Source organism: Narcine bancroftii, chromosome 3 (genome assembly GCF_036971445.1).
Source record: "Narcine bancroftii isolate sNarBan1 chromosome 3, sNarBan1.hap1, whole genome shotgun sequence".
NCBI lineage: Eukaryota > Metazoa > Chordata > Chondrichthyes > Torpediniformes > Narcinidae > Narcine > Narcine bancroftii.
Window position 1 is genome coordinate 326,503,121 of NC_091471.1, and position 12,645 is coordinate 326,515,765.

A 12,645-nucleotide genomic window follows, 5' to 3' on the forward strand; every position below is an offset into this window, starting at 1 on the left:
TCTGCATTAAACTCCATCTGCCATTTCTTGGCCCACCACTAATCTTAGTGTCAATCTTAGATCCAATTTCCTACATTATCATCCAGAACATTGATCTAGACAACAAACAATAATGGTCCCAGCATCAATCCCTGAGGCACACCCCTAGATCACAGGCCTCCAGTCTGAGAAACAATCATCCACTACTACTCTTGGTCTTCTCCCACATGGCCAATCACGAATCCAAATTCTGCAAAATACGCGAACTGGACAAGGTTTTCTTCGAAGTGGCTCTCACAAGAATCAGCTTGTATTGTCTCATCTTCCATCCCTTCCTCTGTTCTATCAATAACTCAGGCTGCTTTTTGCTAACATCCCTCACTAAACTGCTCCCTTCTGCCATCGGGTAGGAGGTACCACAGCATTCAGGGCCTATCCATCCAGATCGAGCAACAGGTTCCTGAATTCCCAGAACATTTGTGTACGAGTAGATCCTGGATTTTTATTGTGTTGTGATGTAATAGTTGACTCTTATTTATGTAAACCTGTTCCATGGTTCTGGAGAAACATGACCTTGCCCTTACCATGCATTGCATTAGCAGGTATTGTATGAACGACACAAAGGTGACTCATGATGACGTGCAGGGTCAGTGACAGAACAAGTCTAATAGGAGCACAAACTGACATTCCAAAACTCTCTCAGCAGTGTTGGGGAGGGGGGGGGGGTTGCCTTACCTGCCACGAGCATCTGTGCACCGCCGTCACACTCCCCCCCACCCCCGACGGACGCTCAAACGCGTGGGCTTCTACTGTGTCCTGATGTGAGTGGCTAGAGGAGGTGACCTGCGTCGGCTGGCCCTCGCCCATGCATGCAGGGCCGGCAACAGGCTCCCTTGTCCCTGAGGCAAGGCCAACTGCTTGCACCTCCCTGAGAAAGAAATGGCCATCTCCCACTTTCAAAAACTTGTTTTATGGAAGAAATAAACAGCACAAAACTTGAAATTTTAGTTTAGATTGTAAGAATAATTAACACATTGATCTTTGATTATCTTTCTCAAAAAGAAAATACCCTTGGGACAAAAATCATTGTGAACTTTCGGGCACTTGGTGGAGCGCTTCCCGTTAAAATAATCAAGTGCCCTCTCTGCACAGGGTTCGCTACCAGTGAGGAATATCCTGGCGCACATTCCCCTGCATCAACATACTTCCACCCTTTGGGAACTCCCTTCCAACATCTGCACTTTCTCCACCATTCAGGTACCAGGGTGGAACAAAATGTCAGATATATTCAGAGTTTTGGAATTTACTCAATGTATATTCACCTAACGAAGAAGATCAAAAATTTATGCAAGATATTTTTTTGAAGATAGCAGACACGCAAGGGAACATACTAATAGGAGGGGATTTCAACCTTAATTTGGATTCAAACATGGATAAAACTGGGAAAAAAATTAACAGAAAAAACAAAGTAACCAAATTTATAATTAAATCGATGCAAGAAATGCAACTTTTGGATATATGGAGGAAACAACACCCAAAGGAAAAGGAATATTCATATTATTCGGGTAGACATAAAACATACTCAAGAATAGACTTATTCCTGTTATCAGCTCTCATGCAAGACAGAGTTAGGAAAACAGAATATAAAGCTAGACTATTATCGGACCACTCACCCCTGATATTGACAATAGAGTTAGAGGACATCCCACCAAGAATGTATAGATGGAGATTAAAATCCATGCTACTTAAAAGGCAGGATTTTAGAGAATTAATTGAACGACAAATTAAAATGTACTTTGAAATAAATACGGAATCAGTGAAAGATAAGTTTATACTATGGGAAACAATGAAAGCGTTCATCAGAGGGCAAATAATAAGTTATGTAACTAAGATGAAGAAGGACTACAATCAGGAAACAGAGCAGTTGGAAAGGGAAATAGCAAATATAGAAAAAGAATAAGCAATGAAGGAAGACACATCTAAAAGAAGAGAATTGGCAGATAAAAAAAAATATGAAACACTACAAACAAATAAGGTGTAGAAGAACATAATGAAGACAAAACAGAAATATTATGAACTAGGAGAAAAAACGCACAAAATTCTAGCGTGGCAGCTTAAGACAGAACAAACTAAGAGAATGGTATTGGCATTAAGGAAAAAAGACAAGCAAATCACATATAATCCAACGGAGATTAATGAAAACTTCAGAGAATTCTACGAACAATTATATCAAACTGAAAACGAAGGGAAAGAAGACAAAATAGATGAATTTTTAACTAAAATTGAACTACCGAAATTACAGAGGAACAAAATAAATTAACAGAACCATTTGAAATAGTAGAAATACAAGAGATAATAAAAAAACTACAGAATAATAAAACACCAGGAGAGGATGGATTCCCAATAGAATTCTATAAAACATTTAAAGATTTATTAATTCCTCCCCTCCTGGAAGTAATCAACCAGATTGATAAAACACAAAGCTTACCAGATTCATGCAAAACAGCAATAATTACAGTAATACCAAAGACAGGGAAAGATCCACTCGCACCAGCATCATATAGACCAATATCTTTACTTAACATAAATTATAAGATAATAGCTAAACTATTAGCAAACAGATTAGCCGACTATGTACCAAAATTAGTAAATCTAGACCAAACTGGATTTATTAAAAAAAGACGAACAACAGACAATATATGTAAATTTATTAACTTAATTCATACAGTAGAAGGAAATAAAGCTCCAACAGTAGCGGTTGCTTTAGACGCAGAGAAGGCCTTTGACAGAGTAGAATGGAATTATTTATTCAAAGTAGTACAAAAATTCAGCTTACCAGAGAAATATATTAATTGGATTAAAGCATTATATAAGGGGCCATTGGCGAAAATGACAGTAAATGGATATATATCAAAACAATTTAACTTAAGCAGATCAACAAGGCAGGGATGCCCACTATCGCCCTTATTGTTCGCGTTAGCCATAGAACCACTAGCAGAACTGATAAGAACAGAAAATAAAATAAAAGGGGTAAAAATAAAAGACAAGGAATATAAAATCAGTTTATTTGCAGATGACCTTATAGTATACTTAGCAGAACCAGAAATATCAATAAAACAATTACATAAGAAATTGAAGGAATATGGAGAAGTGTCGGGGTACAAGATTAATGCAAATCAAAGTGAAGCAATGCCAATGAATAATGCGGATCTCTCAAAATTTAAGAAAGAATCACCATTGAGATGGCAAACGCAAGCAATGCGATACCTAGGTATACAAATAAATAAAAACCTCGGCCATCTATATAAACTCAATTATTATCCACTAATGAAAAAATTACAAGACGACTTAGAACATTGGAAAGACTTACCACTAACACTGATAGGAAGGATAAACTGTATTAAAATGAACATTTTCCCAAGGATACAATATCTATTTCAGACATTACCAATACGCTTAACAGAGAAATTCTTCAAGGAGTTAAAGAAAATGAGGAGTCACGTGATGGAGTAGTGGCCGGACGGTGAACTCCAGCCCTCTCCAGAAAAGTCGGGAAAAACAAAGAAAAACACAAAGGCACAGAAATAAAAGTTACAGAAAAGTGAGTATAAAGGTGGAAAGAAGATGGCGACAAAAAAAGAAAAATCGAAAGCAACGGTAAGAAGAGAGGAAGAGAAGACAAAGGAGGAAAAAGGTGAAGGCCTTACCTGTCCGAAGAGGCCCGCTGCGGAGAGAGAAACCCGCTCCCTCAGGTCGGTAAATAATGGACTACAAAAATGGCTCGCTGAGCCGAGTAGAAGTGCGCAACCGCGCATGCGCGATACTTCGCTCATGCGCGATGCGAATGAAAAAAAACACACCGACGGGAGGGGGGACCAGCTGGGGAGTCGATCTCCACAGCCGGCAACGACAGCTGCAGAACACCTGCAGCAAGAAGAGACCACAGAAGACAATAGAAACAAGAAAGAAGAGGAGGAAAGGGCACCAAAGAAACAACAGATGGCCAACCCAGAGGAAGAAGAAGAGGAAGAGGAAGAGTACAGAGAAATAGAAGAAGAAAAGAAAGGCAAGGTAAAGGATATACTTGCTCTTATTAAAGGATACATGGAGTCATTTAAAGAATGGCAAACACAGGAATTTAAGGATTTAAGAAAAAGAATAAACAACACAGAAGAGAAAATAAATAAAATGGAGATGACCTTAACAGAAATGGGAAAGAAAATGGACAAGATGGAAGAGCAGGCAGTAGCAGCAGAAATGGAGGTAGAAGACTTGAAAAAGAAATTGGAGAAATCTAATAAAAAAACTAAAGAGACACAAGAACTAGCTCAAAAAATAGATACAATGGAAAACCATAACAGAAGAAATAACATAAAGATAGTGGGCCTTAAGGAAGATGAAGAAGGCAAGAATATGAGGGAGTTTATAAAAGAGTGGATCCCTAAGACCCTAGGATGTCCAGAACTACAGCATGAAATGGAAATAGAAAGGGCACATAGAGTATTGGCCTCTAAACCACAACCACAACAAAAACCAAGATCTATTGTAGTAAAATTCCTAAGATATACTACAAGAGAAAAGGTACTGGAGAAGACAATGGAAAAAGTAAGAGAGGGCAACAAACCACTGGAGTATAAAGGGCAAAAAATCTTCATTTATCCAGATATAAGTTTTGAACTCTTAAAGAAGAGAAAAGAGTTCAATACAGCAAAGGCGATTTTATGGAAGAAAGGGTATAAATTTATACTAAAGCATCCAGCGGTATTGAAAATATTTATTCCAGGACAACAAAACAGACTATTCTCGGATCCAGAAGAAGCACGAAAATTTGCAGAACAATTACAAAAATAGACTGAGGGAGGAAGACGGGTAATGAGAGTTAAAATGATCACGATTGATATGTATGTGGGTAAAGACAAAAATAGACTAAGGGATGAAGACGGGTAATGAGAGTAAAAATGATCACGATTGATATGTATGCGGGTAAAGAGGTATAAGAGTGAATAGAGACAATGAGCATACATAAATGTATCTGTACTTAGAGGAAAATATAGATAGTATAGACAAGAATTAATAAGGGAAGGTAATGGAATAGAGAGAATAAGGAGGGAATTAAAAGAGTGACCTTTGTGACATATGAAAAGTGAAATCTTTTCTGGGGGAGGCGGGGTGGGGGGAAATAGCGGTCACTGCAAAATCAGTTGACGCTTGCGAGTGGATTCGCAAATCCAAATGGAGAGGGGAGATGTGGTTGTCCGACAAGGGATAAAGGACAACTCAGGAGGTGAAGGGGAGATTGGGGATAAATAAGATAGAAATAGGAGAATAAGGAAAATGTTGGATGTTGTAGGAATGTTGTCTTATAAAGAGTTGAAAATAATAAAACAGAAATGGAAAAGGAGGAAAGGTAATGATGGAAAAACGGAAAGAGAAGATAAACAAAATATAAAAGGGCTACGCTAAACTATATGTCTTTAAATATTAATGGAATACATAACCAAATTAAAAGGAAGAAACTACTAAATTTAAATGAATAAATGTATTCCATTAGAAAAAATAACAGATAGGTTAAGAAATAATATTGAAATATTCGAGCAAGTATAGGAGCCTTACATTAAATACAATAGCGAAAACCTACCGGGGACAAACAGTACCTAAGTTGATGGAAGGAGAAGGAAAGAAAAGAATGGACTCAGTAGAATTTCTGGTGTAATTTTGTTGAATGACAACATTGTCTGACTGGCTTAATGCAACCTAGATTGTATACCTAAAAGGGATGAGAGGGGGGGTGGGGGGGTGGTTTGGGAGGAAAGGGGGGGGGAGAAAAAGTCACTGTATATGTGTGAAAAAGAAATAGTGTATATCATGGCTAATGTGATTTATGGTGTGAAAAATAAAAAATTTAAAAAAAAAAAAAAGGAGTTAAAGAAAATAATAAGGAAATTTTTATGGAAAGGGGGGAAACCGAGGATAGTACTAGATAAATTAACAGAATGGTATAAACAATGGTATAAACAACTACCAAACTTTAAAAATTATTATAGAGCCGCACAATTAAGATACCTATCAGATTTTTATCAAACAAGGAAAAAGCCAGATTGGACTAGATTAGAACTAGATAAAATAGGGGAGAAGATACCTAAACATATATAAATGGGATGAAAAATTGGTACAACATAGGAATTCTCCAGTATTGCATCATCTGCTCAATATTTGGAAGAAGATTCATGTAGAAAGGAATAAAACAAATTACCAACTACCAAAACTAATACTGATGCAAAATCAGCTAATCCGTTTTACAATAGATAACCTTTCCTTTAGAGAATGGGAGAAAAAAGGGATCAAAAGAATAGAAAATTGTTTTTTGGGAAATAAATTATTATCCTTTGAACAAATGAAGGATAAATATAATATAACTCACGATACAGTGTTGGCATACTACCAACTGAAATCCTACTTGAAGGACAAATTGGGAAGCAGTCTGAAGTTACCAGAGGGAAGTAATTTTGAATATGTGATCACATACACAATGATAATCAAAAACTTTGTAACAAACATGTATATTAAACTACAAGAAAAGGAGAATGAGGAAACAAATGGTAAAACTAAACAAAAATGGGAACAAGATCTAAACATAAAGATAAAGAAGGAAACATGGGAGAAGTTATGCTCAGGAACTATGAGAAATACAATAAATACGAGGTTACGTATGATACAATATAACTGGATACACAGGCTATATATTACACCTCAAAAGTTAAATAAATGGGACCCAACAGTATCTGACATGTTTTCGCTGTAAAAAGGTAATGGGAACAACAATTCATGCAATTTTGACATGTAAGAAAGTGAAAAAGTTTTGGAAAGATCTAAACCAGATATTAAATAAAATCACAAAAAGCAATATACCAAAAAACCCAGAGATCTTCCTCCTAAGTAACATAAAAAACAAAGAATTTAGACTCGATTTGGATGGAGCACAAAAAAGATTTGTTATGATAGCCCTAGCTGTAGCAAAAAAATGTATTATGTCAGCCTCGAAATTAGAAGATAACTTGAGAATACAACAATGGTATATAGAAATGAATAAATGTATTCCATTAGAAAAAATAACCTATAATTTAAGAAATAACATAACAATATTTGAACAAATATGGAGCCATACATGAAACACAATAGAGAAAACCTACCGTGGACATCTACCACCTAAAATGACAGAAGGAGAAGAGAATGAAAAGAACGGATCAGTGGAATTTCTTGTTTATTTTTATTGAGTGACAACATTGTTTGACGGGTTTAATGTATCTTATTTTCTGAACTTTAAATAAATGGGAGGGGAGGTAGGGTGGGAGGGAGGGGAGGTAGGGTGGGAGGGAGGGGAGGTGGGAAAGGGGCAGAAAACGACACTGTATATATTTAAGAAGGAAAAAGTATGTATCTTGATTTATATGGTTTATTGTGTGAAAAATAAAATAAAAAAAAAAGCCCTTGTGGATGAGGAAAGGATCAGGTTCCCTTCTTCCACAACAGGACCATTGAACCAGTCGCGCTCTTGGGGAGTGCAAGGTCCATGAAGAGGTCAGCCCGGCATTGGTTGCGGGGCAGCAGCGCTGAACCCTGCAGACATCGGAGCAGCCCAACAGAAGGGGAACCGGCAAGAAATCGGCATCGGTGCCAACAGCGGGGGCGAGTTCAATACCTCTGCCCCAGTAGCGGGTCCGGGATCGAGTTCCGGGGAGCTGCGGCATTGAAACTAACAGACCACCTGGCAGGTGCAATGCTACTTAGAAGAGATCTCTAATACTGGCAGCTGCAGCAGTGGGGTGGGGGGGGGGGGTCCAGAAATAATCTACAAGAGCAAGATTCCAGCAATGAAGACATGTCCTGTGGAGCAGAGAGAACTCTGCTAAAGAAGAACCAGCAGGGGGGAGGGCTCCGAGCCCCTCCCTGCAAGATATTATTGACAAGATGGGGCACATGGAAAGCAGGCTCTTTAGAGTGGTGGATGAAAGAGCCCAAGACATTGGGGGAGGGGGAAGCTAGACAGGGTCCAGAGCACCCTATCTAGGCTAATGGGTAGGGGGCTGAGGTGGAGGAAGGGGTGAGCCAGAATGAGGATACTTTACACAGTATAAGTTATAAGGTAGAAATATTATTAAGAAAAGGGAAAATGATTGGAAAAAATCGGATGCCCTTGAAACTTTTAGCAGAAGAAATAACATTAAGATAGTAGGGTTAAAAGAAGGGGTGGAAGGGCAAAATATGACACATTTCTTCCAAACTCGGATCCCTAAGGTGCTGGGCAGGGAAGTGCTGGGAGAAAAGGTCAAGGTGGAAAGGGTGCACAGATTTCTTTTCCCCAAACATGGTCCTGGACAAAGGCTGCGATCTGTCCTGGTGAGACTGGTCCGTAACCAGGACGGAGAAAAAATACTGGGGGTGGCAGCAATGAATGTGAAAAGAGGTAGAAGGCAACAGTTTTTTCTTCCCGGACATTATCGCGACCCTCCTGAAAGCAAAAAAAGAATTAGAATCAGCTAAAAGATTAGGTTAAACAAAAAGTTTACGACTGTGTATTGAGGTATCCAGCCACCCTAAAGGTATCGTTGCCAGGGGGGGTGGTACAAGAAAATTTATTGCAGATCCAAAGGAAGCACGTGAATTTGCCGAAGGTTTACCTGCAGTGGGAAACATAAAGAAGAAGTAGAATTTGAACGAAAGATATTCTAGATTATACTTACCTTTCTTGATATTTGAATTGTTAAACTACGTTTTTTTTAAGAGAGGGGTTCACCCAAATAGCTATAATAGTTTTATCTGTGACTTTTCCCGGGGAGCTCGGGTGATGGAGAAGGGATTACATGGGTGCCAGTGCCACAAGCTTTTGTTATGGGGAATGGTTGACAGCTGACGGAGGCTGTCAGCAAAACGGAAGGGAGGGTAGATGCAGTATGGGGCAGAGGTTGCATTGGGAGGGTTATATGGGATTTGTTTTTTAAATGTTTTATTTTTCACACTATAAACCATATTGATCAAGATACATACATTTTCCTTCTTAAATATATACAGTATCGTTTTCTGCCCCCCCTTCCCTCCTCCCCTCCCTCCCTCCCTCACCTTCCCTCCCATTTATTTAAAGTTCAGAATATAAGATACATTAAACCCGTCAAACAATGTTGTCACTCAATAAAAATAAACAAGAAATTCCACTGAGTCATTTCTTTTCATTCTCTTCACCTTCTGTCATTTTAGGTGGTAGATGTCCACGGTAGGTTTTCTCTATTGTGTTTCATGTAAGGCTCCCATATTTGTTCAAATATTGTTATGTTATTTCTTAAATTATAGGTTATTTTTTCTAATGGAATACATTTATTCATTTCTATATACCATTGTTGTATTCTCAACTTATCTTCAAATTTCGAGGCTGACATAATACATTTTTTTGCTACAGCTAGGGCTATCATAACAAATCTTTTTTGTGTTCCATCCAAATCGAGTCTAAATTCTTTGTTTTTTATGTTACTTAGGAGGAAGATCTCTGGGTTTTTTGGTATATTGCTTTTTGTGATTTTATTTAATATCTGGTTTAGATCTTTCCAAAATTTTTTCACTTTCTCACATGTCCAAATTGCATGAATTGTTGTTCCCATTACCTTTTTACAGTGAAAACATCTGTCAGATATTGTTGGGTCCCATTTATTTAACTTTTGAGGTGTAATATATAGCCTGTGTATCCAGTTATATTGTATCATACGTAACCTCGTATTTATTGTATTTCTCATAGTTCCTGAGCATAACTTCTCCCATGTTTCCTTCTTTATCTTTATGTTTAGATCTTGTTCCCATTTTTGTTTAGTTTTACCATTTGTTTCCTCATTCTCCTTTTCTTGTAGTTTAATATACATGTTTGTTACAAAGTTTTTGATTATCATTGTGTCTGTAGTCACATATTCAAAATTACATACCTCTGGTAACCTCAGACTGCTTCCCAATTTGTCCTTCAAGTAGGATTTCAGTTGGTAGTATGCCAACACTGTATCGTGAGTTATATTATATTTATCCTTCATTTGTTCAAAGGATAATAATTTATTTCCCGAAAAACAATTTTCTATTCTTTTGATCCCTTTTTTCTCCCATTCTCTAAAGGAAAGGTTATCTATTGTAAAACGGATTAGCTGATTTTGTGTCAGTATTAGTTTCGGTAGTTGGTAATTTGTTTTATTCCTTTCTACATGAATCTTCTTCCAAATGTTGAGCAGATGATGCAATACTGGAGAATTTCTACGTTGTACCAATTTTTCATCCCATTTATATAATATATGTTCAGGTATCTTCTCCCCTATTTTATCTAGTTCTAATCTAGTCCAATCTGGCTTTTCCCTTGTTTGATAAAAATCTGATAGGTATCTTAATTGTGCGGCTCTATAATAATTTTTAAAGTTTGGTAGTTGTAAGCCTCCTTGTTTATACCATTCTGTTAATTTATCTAGTACTATCCTCAGTTTCCCCCCTTTCCATAAAAATTTCCTTATTATTTTCTTTAACTCCTTGAAGAATTTCTCTGTTAAGCGTAATGGTAATGTCTGAAATAGATATTGTATCCTTGGGAAAATGTTCATTTTAATACAGTTTATCCTTCCTATCAGTGTTAGTGGTAAGTCTTTCCAATGCTCTAAGTCATCTTGTAATTTTTTCATTAGTGGATAATAACTGAATTTATTTAGATGGCCGAGGTTTTTATTTATTTGTATACCTAGGTATCGCATTGCTTGCGTTTGCCATCTCAATGGTGATTCTTTCTTAAATTTTGAGAAATCCACATTATTCATTGGCATTGCTTCACTTTTATTTGTGTTAATCTTGTACCCCGACACTTCTCCATATTCCTTCAATTTCCTATGTAATTCTTTTATTGATATTTCTGGTTCTTCTAAATATACTATAACGTCATCTGAAAATAGACTGATTTTATATTCCTTGTCTTTTATTTTTACCCCTTTTATTTTATTTTCTGTTCTTATCAGTTCTTATCGGTTCTATGGCTAGCATGAACAATAAGGGAGATAGTGGGCATCCCTGCCTTGTTGGTCTGCTTTAGTTAAATTGTTTTGATATATATCCATTCACTGTCACTTTCGCCAATGGCCCCTTATATAATGCTTTAATCCAATTAATATATTTCTCTGGTAAGCTGAATTTTTGTAGTACTTTGAATAAATAATTCCATTCTACTCTGTCAAAGGTCTTCTCTGCATCTAAAGCAACCGCTACTGTTGGAGCCTTGTTTCCTTCTACTGCATGAATTAAGTTAATACATTTACAGATATTGTCTGTTGTTTTTTCTTTTTTTAATAAATCCAGTTTGGTCTAGATTTACTATTTTTGGTACATAATCGGCTAATCTGTTTGCTAATAATTTAGCTATTATCTTATAATCTGTGTTAAATAAAAATATTGGTCTATATGATGCTAGTGCGAGTGGATCTTTCCCTGTCTTTCGTATTACTGTAATTATTGCTGTTTTGCATGAATCTGGTAAGCTTTGTGTTTTATCAATCTGGTTGATTACTTCCAGGAGGGGAGGAATTAATAAATCTTTGAATGTTTTATAGAATTCTATTGGGAATCCATCCTCTCCTGGTGTTTTATTATTCGGTAGTTTTTTTTATTATCTCCTGTATTTCTTCTATTTCAAATGGTTTTGTTAATTTATTTTGTTCCTCTGTTTGTAATTTCGGTAGTTCAATTTTAGTTAAAAATTCATCTATTTTGTCTTCTTTCCCTTCGTTTTCAGTTTGATATAATTGTTTGTAGAATTCTCTTAAGTTTTCATTAATCTCCGTTGGATTATATGTGGTTTGCTTGTCTTTTTTCCTTAATGCCAATACCATTCTCTTAGTTTGTTCTGTCTTAAGCTGCCACGCTAGAATTCTGTGCGTTTTTTCTCCTAGTTCATAATATTTCTGTTTTGTCTTCATTATGTTCTTCTCCACCTTATATGTTTGTAGTGTTTCATATTTTATTTTTTTATCTGCCAATTCTCTTTTAGTTGTGTCTTCCTTCATTGCTAATTCTTTTTCTATATTTGCTATTTCCCTTTCTAACTGCTCTGTTTCCTGATTGTAGTCCTTCTTCATCTTAGTTACATAACTTATTATTTGCCCTCTGATCAACGCTTTCATTGCGTCCCATAGTATAAACTTATCTTTCACTGATTCTGTATTAATTTCAAAGCACATTTTAATTTGTCGTTCAATTAATTCTCTAAAATCCTGCCTTTTAAGTAGCATGGAGTTTAATCTCCATCTATACATTCTTGGAGGGATGTCCTCAAACTCTATTGTCAATAACAGGGGTGAGTGGTCCGATAATAGTCTAGCTTTATATTCCGTTTTCCTAACTCTCTCTTGCATGTGAGCTGATAACAGGAATAGGTCTATTCTTGAGTATGTTTTATGTCTACCCGAATAATATGAATATTCCTTTTCCTTTGGGTGTTGTTTCCTCCATATATCCAAAAGTTGCATTTCTTGCATCGATTTAATTATAAATTTGGTTACTTTGTTCTTTCTGTTAATTTTTTTCCCAGTTTTGTCCATGTTTGAATCCAAATTAATGTTGAAATCCCCTCCTATTAGTATGTTCCCTTGCTTGACTGCTATCTTC